The following is a 17,728-nucleotide window of genomic DNA, read 5'->3' as shown; positions in this document are numbered from 1 at the left end:
GTTGATTCTGTCTTCTTGCTTATCCTTTGCATAGAGAACCCTCAGCTTTGCCCTCCTTGCATGCTTCAGAGCCCACATTCAGGAACTCCTCTGCAGGCCCACTGGAGAGAGGATGATGGGCTAGATGTGAAAAGGCCATTCTTAAGAGAAGACTTCACACAGCTTATGAAAATATGTGTATTTAGGAATTTGTTTGTGTGTTTGACTTTAATTTATATTCCAGTTTTTAATTTATTCTCTGATCCATTTCAGGCTGTGGAGATTGTTGCACCCCCATGCCTGCTTCACAGCACACCAATGAACAGAGCAGCTCATGACTACCAGTTTAGGAACTTCCAACACCCACCTTTTGTTTTCCAAGAGTAACACAAGCTGGATGGAAGTGTTTTACTGAGGAATTTGCATAGACAGCCTTTGCAGCAAATCATGGCAACAATCCTAGTACCCCCTTTGTGGATGGCCCCAGGAGGAATATAATCACAGAATGGCTGACAAGGAAGGGACCCTAAAGACCACCTAGTTCCAATCCTCCCTTTCCCCATTATGGGCAGGGATGCCACCCACTAGACCAGGTTGCTCAAAGACCCATCCAGACTGGCCTTGAACACTTCTGGGAATGGGGCATCCACAACTTCTCTGGGAAACCTGTTCTGATGCCTCACCACCTTCAGAATAAAGAATTTCTTTCTAGCATCTTATCTACATCTCTTTTCTTTTTAGCTTAAAACCACTCCCCCTTGTAGCTCAATGGTAGTTTTGAGATACTTTTCATTTCCTTTATCCTTGGCTGTTTGAAAGTGTAAAGGAAAATGAAATCTTAAGGAACTTGAGCACAGAGGATGCGAAATTTCAGTATTCTGTAACTTCCTTCTTTCCTCTAAATAAGCACTCTCCCTTAAGGCTGTGACCTGCTTTGTTGCATGGGTTTTTAACAATCTAAACTTATTGGAACAGCAAACTGGTACCACAATGGACCAGATGCTGCTTGGCCCATTAGGAACACCACAGCAATACAATATGCTTTTCCTGTGTACTTAATAAGCCCCAAGCCATGAAATAAACCCCAAAAGTAATTGGTTTTAATAAGTCTCAAATAAAATAAGGAATAGTTTAAATATCTCTGCTTTTAAGCTTATACTAACAATTTCAAATGCAAGGGAATTCTGTTCTCTTCCCACATCTGGCTCTTCCAATGAACCCTATGAAGCAAGAACATTCCTATGAATCAGGAAAAAATATAATGAAAACTACAATTCTGATTCATTCATACTAAACTGAGTATTTTGTTTTCCTGGTAAATTCATCTTCCCCTTTACATATATATAAATATATATCCACCAAACTAAAACTAATCTATTCAATTAGTCCTGCACATCACACTGAATAGAATAAGCTTGAAAGTTTGACCCAAGAAAATAACACCACCTTATGCAACTACCTGTAAAGAAAATAGAAAATGTTTCAAAAGCATTGATACACATGTGAATATACATGCTACAAAATCAAGAACCACATATAATAAAATAATGCTGTAGTAGAGATAAATAAAATTACTCTATTCTTTTTGTTGTTCTTCACTACCAACTCAGGTCAACTACTAGAACTCACATAACACTCAGGCCAGACAAGAGACCTTCCAGTGTCACACACCCAAAAAACCCCAAAAACATAAAACCCCAAAATCACAAAAAAAAACCCAAAAGGGAAACACGGACAGAAATAGAAGTGAAGGATTTACATTATGCCACTTTAAAAGTCAGCTTTCTGCATCATTTGTTTATTTCCTCTATTTGGAAAACTGCCACATTTTTTCCTGAAGCATTTGTTAGGAAAGATTTTCTCAATGACAATTTTGCCCCTTACATAGATGTCTGAGATCTTGTTTCTCTATGATATACAAGTGGAAAACAAATGTCTCAGACCTGAGAAGCTTTTCAATAACTGAAGTAAAACAGGTTATGGCAGCTAAGTATAACAAGTGTCTTCAGTAAAGAATTCAAAAAAATTTGGGCAATGAAATGGAGAAAAGGTGCCCATAAACTCTGAAATTTTCCAAGTTACAGCTTAAAATGTGGGGGTTCTGTTTTGGGGAGGAGGGAGGGGGTGGTTCTAAATTTTTGCACGAAAGCAAAACAGTGTTATAAAATTCTAGCAGGTGTCACCTTCTCCCAGTCATCTATTGTGAATACTGAAAGAAAAGGCATAATGTGAAATAAGTACAATTTTCAGTAACAGTTTGGTTCAAAGTCTCCTAGAGTTTTAGTACATTTCTTATTGTGTTTTACAGTAACAAATTACATTAAAACAAAGATTTCCTGGAGGCAAGAAGAAATGGCTTTTCATTGCTTATTTAAAACAAGTAATGAGTTTGGCAAGCTACAAAAACAACAGACATGGAAATGAAGTTTTAAGCAGCACAATTTGTGCCTCACAGAACTGCAGCTAATGTAAGGCACAGAATGACCACAAACACAGTGAAGAGAGTTCTCCTGTATGATCTCAACACAGCTGGGTGAGAACATTTCTTAGCAGTAGTATAATGCAAGACAAGTTCAAACATTTTTTATTTTCTCTAAAGTGTTGCCTCGCTCCCTTCCCTCAAAACAGCAGGTGCAAGAATGGCAGTCTTGTTTTGTTTTCCCACTGGAAGAAGCCTGCTCCCTGAGATGACCATAACATTTATTAAAAACAGGGTAGTAACAAAACAACAATATTAGACACAAATTTTATTCTGTCTATATTAAAAAAGAAATCTTATAAACTAAGAACTGTCATGAAAAGAATCATATTTCCAGAAAGAGGGTTAAGAAATGTCACATTCATTTCATACACTGTAGTGCTGCAAGATGATTTGACAAGCCACAGAGGGATTTTGCTGCTGCTCAACAGTACCTTTCACAATAAGATCTCCCAAGACACTTTCCAGCAAGAAATTAACTGATATTCCACAAAGAAAAAGAAAAAAAAACCCACCACTGCAAAATACTTTCTAGTAAATGTAAGCTGTACAATGCTGAAATCTGTGCAAACTACGAGCTACCAAAGTTGTAGGAAAAGGACTCGAAAATATTTTTCCTTCTTCAGTCATGTTATTCTTTGCATAAAACCCATCCTGATCTACAACCAAAAATCCATTCTTTTTTTCACCAGCTTTCAAAAACTGCCCTACTTAGCAACAAGGAACATATTCCACACCTAATGTACCTCTTTCTGTTTGTTATCATATGGAATATTACATTTTCCAAGTAACTCCTTTAAACATTGTGACTATGATTGATACCTCAGCTGTCTGTGAAATCATTGTATTTCCTTCCCCTGCAACTTGCTTGCATTCTCATGCCTCTGGTTTCAGGAGCCTAGGACTCAGATTTAAATTCCTGCCAAGTTGTTGGCCTGAAATAATACAGAGCTTTTTTCATCCTTTCTAGTATAACAAATGGAGAGCTTTGAATTGAGGCCTTGCTCTTTTTTTCTGAAGTTTTGTCTGTCAACAACAGCATTTTAAGAATCTTTAACTGTAGAAGCACCTGATCAGTGCAAGACCAATGCAGTTTACACTGTCCTGCAAGGACTCCCAGAAGTTTGCTACCAATGTCTCCTAAGCAAGTAAAAAGAGGAAGGTTTGTGTAACTACATTGTTAACAATTACATAAGATTTCTTGGACCTAGAGTTCAGTCTCTATTATATTTTTGAAAAATCCTGGAATAGAGAAGCAAACACAAAAGCCCACCTGGCTTATGATAAAAGTAGCCACCAGAAGTTTTCAGCAGGAGCCCATTACTTATTCCCACTAACTATTGTAAGTAGAGCAGATGAGACATTTACAATAAGAAAGGGTTGTAAGGTGCACATTTCTAGAATACAGAACTGTATTCTAAATATTTTAAATAGTAAGAGGAAAAAAAAAGGCAGGGAGTAGCTTTTACCACGAATAATTTTGATTCTTCCAAAATGCAGCAACATGGCAGCTAGGAGTAAGGCTCTGAACCAAACAGGGAAAACCACAATAGTGCTCTTCATTTGTCTTTTATACTAAAAAAAGTTTCATTTGTATCTATTTCACATAAAAACTTCTTAAACATTTATCAGCTATGCTGTATTTTAAAAGAATGCATCAGAAAAATCTTTCTCCATCACCTCAGCCAAAGGCACCATTTGATGAAGTACACTGAGCAGATTTACATAAAGCCTCTGTGATGGTGGATAATCAGGCACTAGGTTAAATCACCAGGTGGCAGGTTTTTCCCAGCAAAAGATGCATTTAGTTGATGGCATCCCTTAATGTAATTTTATTAAATTCACCAGAAAAACTGAGAAAGACCTGAAATGAATTCAGTAATTCAATAAATTCACTTCAGAATACTTCCAATACATGAAGAAACCGTTTGCAGACCATATTATAAATCTAAACATTAGAATCCTTTTTTTAAAATAAAATTAATTCACGATTCTTAGGTATATGTCAAGTGGTTAATCTTGTAAATCATTTTTATTGGCCAAAGTTTTAATCACAAGGCACTCAAATTATTATAGTGAACTTTATATATCCACTAAGGACTGAGTTGAATTTTGGCATTAGATGTAGAAGAAAAAAATATTTTCTGCAGCTGAACCCACTGGAAGTATATACTTGAGCTATGATTTCCAACTAATATAAAAATTCATCGGCGATTCTCAGGACAAAAAATGGTGAAATTTCTCCCAACAGGGCAAGAACTCCTAAATTACTATTTTTTGGAGGTGAAGTTCAATATTTATGGAAAGAAATATTAATTTCCACATGTAAAAAAAATGAAAATCCATGTCACATTCTATTCTTGCTACTCCAACTGAGTGCATGTCACTTACAGAAGAAAAATCGCACACAATTAGATATTTTAGAACAAGCAGGAGAATTACCTGAAGCTTTGAGACTTAATTGCATCAAGGTAATGCTGCTGACAGGGATGCTCAGAAATTATGAGTCAAACATTGGACTCCCGTCACAAAATGGTCACACAAAAGCATGAGGATTCAAAAATCTGCAGGAATTCAGGAGTAACCAAGGCATGTGTCAACAGAGCAGCCCAGCTGAGAAGGAGCAGGCTAATAGGGATTACTTTCCTTCTCAGTAGTGAGAAAGTGAAGGAGAAAGGAAAGAAAAAACAGTTTCCCTCCTCAAAGGAAAAAGACAAGCAAAAGTGTTGGGATTTCCTTCCAAGATAATGTTGCTGTATCAATCTTGTGGACACAAACTTCTAGTTATCTTTGTCCTTCGTTGCTTACTGTATTTAATAAACTTTTTAATCCTCAGTTGAATAATTCTCTGAAGTGAAACTTTAGATGCTCTATTTTCAGGAAGCTATCAGATCTCATTGTTGTACTTTGTGTGAGTTTTCTAAAGAATAAAAATGCCTTCTTGACTCTTCTGGACTCTGACACAGGCATTCTGAAGAGCCTCAGACATTATAAAGCAAAAGAAAGAAAAGCTTGAATAAAAAAAATCCATTAACGTGAGGGCTGGACATGAACCTTGAAAGTCAACCACAGCTAGAAGCTCAATGTGCTAATCAGCAATGCTGTCACCAGCACCATGAAAAGACTTTGTAACACTTTAAAAGACTTCTAACAGAACAGCTGTCTCCTGCAAAGATGTGAATGGCAGCCACTTCCAACAGAAGTATCAGCAGCAGCACTGCCCTTCTTACACAGTTCTTTAAAAAGAAGGTTTTAAATATTTAGCAAAAGGTTACAACAGCACTCTCCCACTGCCAATTAGCAGCAGTGATACCATTTAAATATTTGATGATGACAACACTAAAAATAAATAAATTAAAGTCCAATTTAGTATCACAATATTGCTAAACTTTCATTATGTTACAGTGGATCTACATATTTGACTGGCACACATTTGGAGTACCATTTTAGTCCTGCACTGCAAAAAATGAATAAAATAGAAGGAAAATACATGTATAAAAGAGCACCAGAATAAAAAAAGCATAGAAAAGCTTCAATAGGTGAAACATCACGATTTTTTAGTCCAGAAAAAGAAATTACATGAGGCAAATGTGATGAACACCTCTCAGCTCCTTTGTGGAAAAGAGAAAGTGTTGTTCTAACATAAGAACCAGGGGATACCAGGTAAACAAGTAAAAAGCTGCCTAGTAAAACCATGCAAAGAAAAAACAAAGAGAGGGGAGAAGAGGACTTCTTCACAAAACATTTAGTTAAGAAAGTGCCATAGGATGTTAAAAGCTTCCAAAATTGCCTTTGGCAATTATTGGGGGGGAAAAAGCCACCTGTAAGGATTAAATGTGCCTTAGCTCCAGATCACTCAAGGCTGTAAGCAGATGTCAGGAAAGGAGGCTTTTTCCATTCTTCCTGTTGAAGGCAACATCATGAGCCAAATGGACTTTTCAGCCTGACCCAGGCAGCCATCCTTAAAACTCACAAGGGCTGGGAGAGCTTTTGAAGGCTGGGGGAAAGAGATGCATTTAGCCCAAGCTGTGCAGCCAGCTTTCATCACACACAGGTTCAAGCCCCAAAGCCTGTGGGGCTCCAACCCAGTGTGAAGGTTGAGCAGCCTGCCCTGGGCTCTGCCCTCCCCTTTCATCACTCCTTTGCTGGGACTCACAGGCAGACACCAAGCACTGCACAGAGCACACCGAGTTCTGCTCTGCTCCAGCCCTTTGCTGGCAATAAAAGGTTCTCCAGCAGCTGTTCCAGACAAAAAACAGAGTGTGGCCAGGCTGTTACTGCTGAAGCAGGAAGGCCAAGCTGTATGAAGGATGCAGAGAGCCAAGAAGAGGAGGGACGAGCAGGCAGGGTGACACAACAGATGAGGTGACAGACACAAACCGGATCCAGGCCAAGCAGGCTACTGAAAGACCAATGCTATCAATTCCACAGCATCTTTCTAAATCTACAAAATACCACAAGATAATTCTTATAACAACTGAAAGCATTTGGTGCCAAAGACCAATGCTATCAATTCCACAGTATCCTTCTAAACCTACAAAATACCCCAAGGTAATTCTCATAACAACTGAAAGCATTCAGTGCCATCCCTCTACACCACCACTCCCAGAGCAGATTCCACGCCAGGCTGGCTGCTCCCTGCAGAAGGACCAAGCATGAGGCACATGGAACACATTATTTAAGCTGAAAAGTGCTAACCTCAAACAATGCTTGTGAAACACATCTCTGCAACTACTGCAACTGGGAAGAACAACAAGAAGTTAAAGGACACTTGAGTTTAACAAATGTAGTACATCCAATAAGCCATGTAAAGTTCTTGGGGGGTGGTCTTCAAAACCAAGGAATCCTATTACTACAGGGACTCAAACTACTCATGTCTGATCTAGCTTTCTCCACTATGTGGTAGTAATGTGCCATGCCTAAATACATTCTCATTTCACATAAATATTAGCCTTGAACTCTAGAATAACCCTGGCTTTTTGCAATAAACTGCCATCAACATATCTCAAAAAAATCATTATTTAGGGGCCATTCTCTGTAAACAACAAAATACATTTCAGTTCATTCAAATCATTTCCTGAAGTGATTTATTTCCAACTATTATTGAGTTTTTCCTTCCCTATGTAGCAAAAATCTATGTATTTGCATTGTAAACATGAATATTACAATGATGTAAGTATTATTTCAGCAATTCACAAACTAACATTTGCTACAATACATACATTCTGCTTTAAATTTACTAAACAAAGAAGCATGGTAGAGTATACAAAGTCACTGTCTTGCCTTCTTTTTTGTGTTCCTGTACTGTTCACAGGAGTTACTTAAAATCAATAAATAGCTGCCTATCCTAAAACCCCCAACAATAGAAAAGAAACCATTCTTAACAAAAGCTTCAACACAAGCTGAATTCCTGTCTTTTTAGTCTAAACTACACTTTGGTAATACAAAGCAATGAAATTATATTTTTCTAAATAAGCAGCCATTTACATTTAATTTTATGGAATGCAGCTAGAGCAAACATTTGGACACATGAAACTCTTTTATCACAAGGAACTAGGTAATTAAATATATAAATCATCCTGGGTTTTCCATCATGAGAGGTACTTCACAAAACAAAACTCATGCAGACCATTCTGCTGCTGCAGAATTTCACAATCATTCCTCCTCTCCTATCCTACAGTTAAAAGGGCAGTAAAGGATGGGGATATGTTCACAGATGCTAAAACATCAAAGCACACACAGAGCTGTAAAATGCTCTGGGTTTTTCTAGTGTAAGCAAAATAATAATGCTGGTAAAAAGAAAAAAACAAGTGTAAGAAAATAAAGGGGAAAAGTTAAAATCACAGAAACTCAGCCATAAAAGGATCTTGAAAATTCTGTGGATGTGTTTTTTACCAAAAATAGCAGCACTATTCTGCAATACTGATTATCTCATAATTTAAAGGAAATATCAAACCATTTTAATCAATTCTAGCAAAGGCATTAGGACAGTCATTACACTAATAGGCATAATATCAATTATCTGCTATATACTTGTAAGGTCCCCATTTCTTATACCAAAATGAAACACCTATATAAGTTTCTTTTGTTAAAGATTTTTAGAGTTAATTTTGAAATCCCGCTTAATATCTTGCTATTTTTTATTGTTCATTTGATAAAACTGTCAGCTGCTATTCTGAAAAGGAGTTGGTTTGTTTGTTTAAAGATACTTCCTGTCTGCCTGCTCTTATTTCCAGAATGTGAATATTTGGTATCTGAAAAGATCCCTGAGCATGGTATGCAATCTGAACTACTCAGGGATATTTTACTACATACTCCAAAAGGCCACAAGACATTAGAAGGAATCCCAAGAGAGGCAGAAATGAATCACAGCCATTTTACTTTCCCAAGGCTGCGCCAGGTAACACTGTGAGCCTCAGTACTGCCAATTTCCAGTCACTCTCTATAACGCACCCTTCAGTGCTTTGACCATTCATGTTTTGTGGTCTAGGAGGGAAGAACAGGTGAGTGAATCAGGGATGTTCCTCTTCAGAAACAAGGGACAGGTGAGTCTGTACACACAGCTCTGGAAAAGAAGCAATTTAAGTAGCTATTAAGAGAGGTACTGCAGTCAAGAGGACGGGAAACAATCCTTTCAAAGGACAGCTTCATGCACAGTCCTCTACAACAGGGAAAAGCAAGTGCAGCATGGCATTGCCCCTGTTTCAAAGGCATGCCAGATGTGAAGATCCAGTGTAAAACAGTAACAATACTCTTCATAAACACAGCTGCAAAACAGGGAAAAAGGCCACTTGCTACTTACTCTCCTTAAAGACAAACAAACCAGCCCCTTCCAAAGGGCCCTTCTTGTGCCAGTGCTGCAATCCAGTAATAATAATAATATCATCAATTTGTACTTACCAACAATTATTTTAATATATTTAGAAGGGAAAAATATTTTCTCATAAATTATATTTTTGAACTAGATTCTGCAACATCATATTGCTCTATATAAAGGTGGTAAAGAATACACATAACCAATTTTTATGTTAACCATGGAATATATAATTTGATCTTGTACCAAAGTTTATAATCAGTTAACAACAGCAGCAAAAAAAAAAATCACATACCACGTATGATAAAATGAGAGCATCATTAAAACAGGATGTTTACCTGAAGGTGGAAGAGCTGCAGGTATGTTAGAAGGTAAGTTAAAACTAGAAAGAACCTGGCAAATTGAAGGTATAATCTGAAATAATTAGAATGCAGTTAGTAGGACAAGTACAAGCTTTCTGCAGATGATTGCTTTTGCCCATTACAAAGAGGAACAATCAGGCAGCAGCCTGCATAGAAGGATCATAATGAAAAGGTGATTAAAAGACAAAAGCATCATACTGAAATTTATTAACAGTTGATCCTGTAGCAGAGCAGTGGAGCAGAGTAGACTGACCTCTTAAAGTCTCTTCCAGCCCGATTTTTAAACCTTCTTCAATACATATACATGTTTTTGTATTACATGTATAGCTGATTTTTATCACATTTTTATAATTTCCTCTTCTCCATGTATATTACACATAAATTATTATATACCTTTCCTCCCCCAAAATTGACCTGCTCATGTTTATATTTACACATATAAATTCTGAACATAATCCCACATTTGAGTGAAAACATAAATAATTTAGAATCCATGTACTACTATTATGTCTTCCAAATTAATTTGGCCCTTAGAGATTGATAATTGGTGAATTTTATATAAGGGTTTTTTCCTAACAGAGTCAGTGCAAATAATACAAAGATTGATGGTAATATCATCCATGGACCAGCAAAGGCTGGAAAACTACACTATTAATTTGTCCTGTCAGTCTCTGTTTAAATTCTTTTAATCTTCCATGAATGTAGTCAAATCATGGGAGCACAGTGTATTATTTGTGAGCCATGGGCAGGACACCACTGCTCTAATTCCTAGTTTGAAAATAGGCTAAACTAGTTGTGTCCCTGATCAAGCCTGATAATAGGCATAAGTAAAAATCTCATCAGGTATTCATAATGATTTTTAATTCCATTAATTAATTTTTCACCACTGAACAGACTGAACATGTTTTGTGGATAGTCTAAGGTTCTGTGGGCAGAGGAGTTGTTATTATTCACAAGCTCTTTACTCAGTCAAGAGAAATAGATAAGCTCTTCCAGAAGAAAAGTCAGAGAAGCTAAATTCATCCAAATTAAGAGCCTGCTTCAAGTCAGCTTTTGGAAAAAGTACTTCTCTTCATAGACTATAGTATATAAGCTAACTAAATCACATAAAGGCAGTATCCTCATGTATACATTTCTACAAACAACTTTTTTTTTATGTGTTGCATATCTCCAAATAAAATTTTGATTACTGTGGTCTACAGAAACTACTAATGCAAGTAAAATACATTGCACAACATACCCACTCAGTGGCTGTGACACATAGTGTCACAGTTAACAAGTAGGAAACTGCCTGATACATAGGTCTAATGTATGTATGATACTCTATACAAATACTTCAGGTATACAGCTTTTGTATCACAGAAGATATGCTCCATATTGTGTTAAATATTCTTTCAAAAATATTCAATTTTTTAACAAAATAGGAAGCCAGTACAAAATCAGTAGTAGAGGATGGAGAAGGAATACAAATATGGATAGGTGCTGGTAACCTTCTATAATCTAGCTGCAAGTGCAACAAATCACAGAGACAGCACCTTCTAAAGGACACCTGCAGGACTCATGGAGCTGCAAGCAGCTTTTCAGGTCTCTCACACTGACAAACCAGAGAGATAAGACAGATCTGCATTAAAACAAAAAGAAAAAGCTGAGAAGCAAACAAAAACAAATCCAGAAATTGCCTCTCAGAGAAGCTGACACTTTGTCTGCGCAGTTGAATGGCTGTCCAGGGTGATATGTAGGGGGAGCTCAACTATCACAGCCTTCTTTCCTAAATATATGCCTTTTTTTTTTTTTTTGTGCTGTCAGTTTTGGTGTCAATTAGCACATGTGCTCTAGGCAAAATATCTTTTACTGCTGGGACATCCATGTCCTTCTTTCAAAGATCTTCTGTAACCAGAAGGAATTCAGCTGATACTGTCACATTTTGTTTCCAAGGGGAAGGGCACTAGTAAATCAAATATGTTGTTTCCTTCTTTCCTCTCCATGGCTGTTTTCTTTGAAATTAAGGAACCATCTTTGGGCCAAATCAAATTTACTTGCATCATTACACAGGTTTCTTTGCAATATGAAAAATGATTGAAAATCAGGTAATTTCATATACTTTAAACTGTGTCCAGCAACCTAATTCCTTGATATTCTTTCAGATGGAAGCCAAATATATATGACCTATTCCTCGGCCTCCATGAGGACTTGCACACATTGTGGCTAAGATAATTTAGGACTGCAAAGAACCTGAGTCCACTGAAAATGCTACATTAGAGCTTACCATGAATGCAAGAATTTGTGTTTAAGCCTTTAAAACAATCATAGTTGTAGAAAACACTGTACAACATTTTCCATATTTCATATTTTTTACACCTGATACAAATGGGTTTACAGTATGAACTAGAGATCACAGAAGACTGAACAAGTTAGCAACATATTCTGGCACTCTAACAAGAAAGAAGATCTTGATGTACATGCTGTCTAAATCCCCTGTCATAGAAAGACATGGATATGTTTAGTTTCAAAGGAAAGTTCTGCTGAAAATTATACCCCAGAGTATCTACCTGCTAAATTTGGTTCCTCTCTTCTTACAGGCTTTGAAAGATAGAAGTTTACAATGCTCAGCAAGTACATGACTTTACAGAATGAAAGCTTGAGTTTAGACTCATAAGCAAAAAGGAAAGATGCAAATTTGTTTAAGTTATCAGCCAAGAAATTTATTGCATACACCAATACTGAGATCAGTAATGGTATATGCAAAAAACCACCCTGAACTTTGCTTCCACACACATGTTGATAAAAACACTCCTGCTCACAGAATGCTAAAGCCATATTTTTTTCACTGCTGCCTTTCTAAATAACTGCAGTCTCTCCTAAGTGTATCTCTTCTCATTTTATTACTGCAACCTGTCTCCTAATAAAGACATATCTATCCCCATGGATCTCTTCCTGTCTAGGTCTATGGCTTTGGGAAACAATGAGGTTCTGTAAGCATTTATTGGACACCCCTGGAAGCAGGCAGCTCTGAGGAAACATATCCATCCACCACAAGTCACTTGCTGCCTGAAAGATTCTCAAACGCCTACAACCTCAAAGTCTCTTAAAGAGAGGCGTGGAGGAACCTCACACTAAAATAAAGCAAGCTCACTGCCAACTGTCAGAGAAGCTAAGAAAAGTTCACAGGATGCTTAAACCCACTTTGAACTGCAAGATGTAAATTAATTTCACAGAATATTATAGGAAATGTTGTAGGAAATTACATAATAGGAAACCACAGCTAGCTGCGCCAAGGAAAATATTATGGAAAAACAAAACAGTCACCCCAAAAGCCGCTACATACAAACAAGTGGTATATAAATTAGTTCACAAGTCAGGTATCCAAGAGCCTTAATCCCATGGATGCACAATGTATCATCACTATAGCCTCTTGAAAAATCAGAATCTCATAAATACAGAGAATAAGAAAGTGAAAAAGTCTCTATAAACACATGTATATAGTCCCTGGCTCTCAAATTTGGTTCAACAAAGGCAATCAATAAAATAGGTGATATAATAAAAATTGCTACAAATTCAATTTAATCCTTTCAGCCTAAACAGAGCTGATACATGAGAATGAAAGGCCAAGTAAACTACTATGTATAAAGACTGCGTTACTTTTTCCAGTAATAGCAGCTGCAGCGCCTGTCATCATCCTAGGTGACACCTCAGCCTCGAAGGGTAAATCATCTTATACCAAACGAGAAAGGAAAAGTCAAAATCAGCAGGTGCACAAAAGAAATAAAACGGAAAAAAATATGGAGCTACTGGAAAAAGGGAACAGATACTGCAAGTAAGAAAGGAAAGGGAAAAAGGCAGCAACTGCTCTTCTCAGAGTTATGAAAATAGACAGCCAATGGAAGCACAGACTGAAACCAAAATAAAACACGGATCTGCGCTCCTGATTTTCATGCACAAACATGTGGTTCTAAAGAATTTAATCTGAACTAGAACTATTATTCAAATGTCAATTCTCAGTTTGTGACCCAAGCACCTACACAGCAATTGACAGACACAACATTTAAGTATCAGATTTTCCATAAAGGTGTATTTTACAGATCAACTACAAAGTCATGTTTTGCATGAATGTAGTCCCTGGACCTCGGATTTGGTTCAACAAAGGAAATCAATTTTTTCATGTTTTGCATGAATGTATGAAATCTACATCTGCATGGAACAGACCCCTTCCTTAAGGTTACTTTGTATCTTCTTTAAGAGCAGATATAAGCTATTAAAACTCCAGGAACACTTTCCAAAAGCATATTACATCTTACTTTTCCCATTCTTTACAGACTTCTGCTCTACAAGAGCAGGCAAGAAGCATCTTCATGTTTGCTACCCATGTCAGATATTCCATAAGGTTTCATAGTGAAAACCAGGCACTAATACACCTGGACTCAAACCACCTGAACTGCTGAACTCAGCAGGCAAAATCATAATCAGAATATATTTAGACAAGTGATTTTTCCCAGAAGTATTAAAACAGTCATATCTAAAATAAATATGGACCACATAACTTTAAATGCAGAGTTTCCACATTTCTCCACCTGAAATAATTATTCAAATAATAACAGAAAGTTTTAGTAATCAGTTCTTGGCTGCTACACAGATTACTGCTCACATCTGCAAAATAGTATTCAGCAGCAATAATAGCAGAAAGTGGAATAATTTTGTATTCCAAAGTGCTATCATTGCTGTAGAAACTAAGAACCTTGACTTGGGTATCCATGAAATGTAATTCAAAACCTATTTCCTTATCTCATGCTTCTTGATCTTAATATATCACAAATCCCTAGGTACTGTGACCTTGCTTGGTCCCCAGAGAGGCAGAAGGTTGCAGCACAATTAAATCATACACTACAAAGTAGTAGAACAGCATGGTACACACTGCAAACAACACTACTGTCTTTCTTAGGCTACCACAGAAGAAACAAGAAACTGTTAAGAAGTAAAAGACCTGTAAAAAAATCACTGATAAATCCAGCAAATATGAAATTATTCCAATATTGAGCTCAGCTGCCCCCTATCCATTGTTATGATTTCTTTAGCACACACACACATGCCCAGCATCACTGCTCAAACAGGAAGGGTGGGTACAGCCTGTCAAATGTGTTCCACTGCTCACTGCCCTTGCTCTCCCCTTGGTTTGTACAGCAAGGCTCAGGAGACAGTAACACAACTTCCAATACACTATTGTGCATTGGTATTCTTGATATTCTGCACATTTTTCTATCCAAGCAACAGAACAACAGAGATAATGGCTAAAACACGGACTGATTGTGTGAAATTCATGCTCAAGCTGTGGTGAATTGTGTTTTGTTTGGTGTTGTGATGGTGTTGGTTTTGACTTTGGCGTGGGGAATTCTTTTCTGTTGATGCGGCTGACATTTGTGAAGATCCCATGATGGATGTGGATTTTAGTGATAAGGGCTGGCATGTCTCTTGGGTTTGCATGACAAGATTTTGGTAGCAGGGGGGCTACAAGGGTGGCTTCACCTATGACCAACACAACCAACACCAGCCAGCTCCAGATGGCCAAGCCAGCCCCACCAGTGGCTGTGGCAGTGCCTCTGGGATTACAGGGTTAACAGGGGAGGGAAAAAACACTGCTCAGAAGTGACTGCAGCCAGAGAAAGGGGGGGACAACAGACAAGTGAAACAACACTGCAGACACCAAGGTCAGTGAAGGGGTGGGAGGAGATGCTCCAGGTGCCAGAGCTGAGATTTCCCTGCAGCCCCCAGAGAAGAGCAGGGTGAGACAGGCTGTCCCCTAGCAGCCCATGGAGGACTCCATGGCACTGGAGCTGGATGCCTGAAGGGGGCTGCAGCCCTGTGGGAAACCCAACCTGGAGAGGGCTCCTGGAAGGATTTGTGACCCCATGTGGGACCCACACTGGAGCAGTTCATGAACAACTACACTCTGTGGGTAAGACTCAGGCTATAGAAGTTCATGGTCCCTCCCATGGGAGGAGACACAATGCTGGAGCAGGGTAAAAGTGTGAGGAGTCCTCCCCTGAGGAGGAAGGAACTGCAGAAATATGTGATGAGCTGACCACAACCCTCATTCCACATCCCCCTGCACCACAGGAGAGGGGCAGAATGAAGGGAAGGTTCTTTTAAGCACCTTAATTTGGTTTTATTTCTTATTATCCTATACTGATTTGATTAGTAATAAATTAGTTTCCCCATATTAACTGTAATTAACAAATTACTGTCATTGTTTTGTCCTTGACAGTAATTTCTGAGATATCTCTCCCTGTCCTTACCTCAACCCGTGAGCCTTTCATTCTACCTCCTCTTCCCTGTCCAGCTGAGGAGGGGAGTGATAGAGTGGCTTTGGTGGGTGTCTGGAATCCAGCCAAGGTCAGCCTACCACAGCTGATTTTGGAAGCATATAAATATCTAAGAAGACAACACATCTGGCTTAATTTAGATCTAGCTGATCTTGATTAAACTCAGATCTTAAGTACTTGAAGTTGTGCCTCATTTCACAGCTGTTATACCATTGGAGCAATTTCTGTGTTCTCTCACCATTTTCATTGGAGTTGAAAACTCCAACATATATCTCAGAAACCATGGATTAAAGAAACCAAAACAAGCATCTTTGTAGAAATAATAGTATTTTTTTTTAAATCCCATTCCTTTTTGCCCAAGCTACATTCTACCACTGATGCTCTTCCTGTTTTTCAAGCTGAAACATAAGCGTTCAGAATATGCAGAGCTACATATAAAGATGTTTCCATAGGTGAAGTACAACTCAGCCTACTGCTAAACAAGCTGTCATTTTTAACAAGAAGAATGCTCCCTATTATGTACCTTCTCCCACCCCCAGCCCAATGAGAGCCTGAATCTCTCATCACCTGCTGTGTGCCTGTCACACACACAAGCCAATGGAGCCACTAAATTGCTCTGCACAGGTGCATCCCAAATAACAAACATACTGTGCAATTCACGTCTTCCCCTGCCAGGCTGGTGCCCATGTTGTCTTGTCACAAGCCAGCTAGTTTCTCTCACCTTCCCTAACAGGAGCTAGACCCTTCTACTTTAATAAACCTCAAAACACGACGCCCTGCTACCCCCAAGCGTGGATGTATACAAAGCCATCCTCTCACTGTTGTCCACTTCTGACAAAGGAAAAATCAAGTCCCCTCGCCACAGGGGGGAGGAAAAAAAGAGAAAGAAAAAAGCTGCCTGTCTTTTCATCCAGAGCCAAGGCTCTGTGAGCCCAGTGTATCGCCCGCATCTCCCTGCCTCTGTCACAGAGAAAAAGACCCCGATGGGGAGGAGCAGGAGCTCTTACCTTAATTATGCTGCTCCTCCGGGGGATGCCGGGTTTGCCTTCTCGTTGTTGACTGGCGGAAAATCCTCTTTCTTTGCTGCTGCTCTCCGGGCTTGCAGGAGGAGCTGATCCCGGCTCCTCACCGGCTCCCGGCTGGGCACAGTCCCCGTTGGACACCCGGCTGCCCGCACTGTCAAAGCGGGATCTCCCGCCGCCGCCGCCTCCTCCTCCTCCTTCCCCATCTCCTGCCTTGAACGCCACCTTGCCTTGGACCGGCCCCGGGGAGGAGGGCAGCCCCCCGCCACCGGTGCCGCCACCGCTGCCAAACTCCGCCATCAGCCTCCCTGGCTACGGCAGAAGCACCGCCGCTGCCCCCCTCCCCTCCTCCCGCGGTGCCTCTCCTTCCGCTTTCTCTCTATTTACGATCGGGGGATTTTGAGCCTAAGTCTCTCCCCCCCGCGCATTTGGCAGCCGAGGCCGCGTAGCTCCAAGAGGGGAGGGGGGACGGACGAAACGTGTCGGTGGCGGCTCGGCGAGCACCAGTCCCGCAGCACCTGGGGAGGGAAAAGGAGACGAAACGTGACAACCGCTCCTCGCACGAGGCGGGGGAGCGTCGCACCGCGGCGCGCTGCCCTGCGCGCACACACGGACACGCGTGGGAGGAGAGGGGCTGCCCGGGGTGCCCGCCCGCACACCCGCGACCCGCCGGGGGCGCCGAGCGGGGCAATGAGCGCAGCCCCGCCGCGGGGACGGGGACCGGCCCGCCCCGGGGCGCGGGAGGCTGGAGGGGACCG

General features: G+C 39.7%; 1 protein-coding gene across 1 annotated transcript in view; it reads right to left on the bottom strand.

Annotated features, from left to right (window-relative positions):
* The window catches only part of PLCL2 (phospholipase C like 2), a 98,524-nt gene extending 81,315 nt beyond the window's left edge, over window positions 1–17,209 (bottom strand). Inside the window, exon 1 of the mRNA XM_058801424.1 lies at window positions 16,956–17,209. The gene's annotated coding sequence lies outside the window, so the exon portion shown is untranslated. The remainder of the gene's footprint in view (window positions 1–16,955) is intronic.
* Between the last annotated feature and the right edge of the window lie 519 nt (window positions 17,210–17,728).

Source organism: Ammospiza caudacuta, chromosome 1 (genome assembly GCF_027887145.1).
Source record: "Ammospiza caudacuta isolate bAmmCau1 chromosome 1, bAmmCau1.pri, whole genome shotgun sequence".
Taxonomy (NCBI): Eukaryota; Metazoa; Chordata; class Aves; order Passeriformes; family Passerellidae; genus Ammospiza; species Ammospiza caudacuta.
The sequence above is the reverse complement of the archived record's forward strand: the minus strand, read 5'-3'. Positions and strand labels throughout refer to the sequence as shown.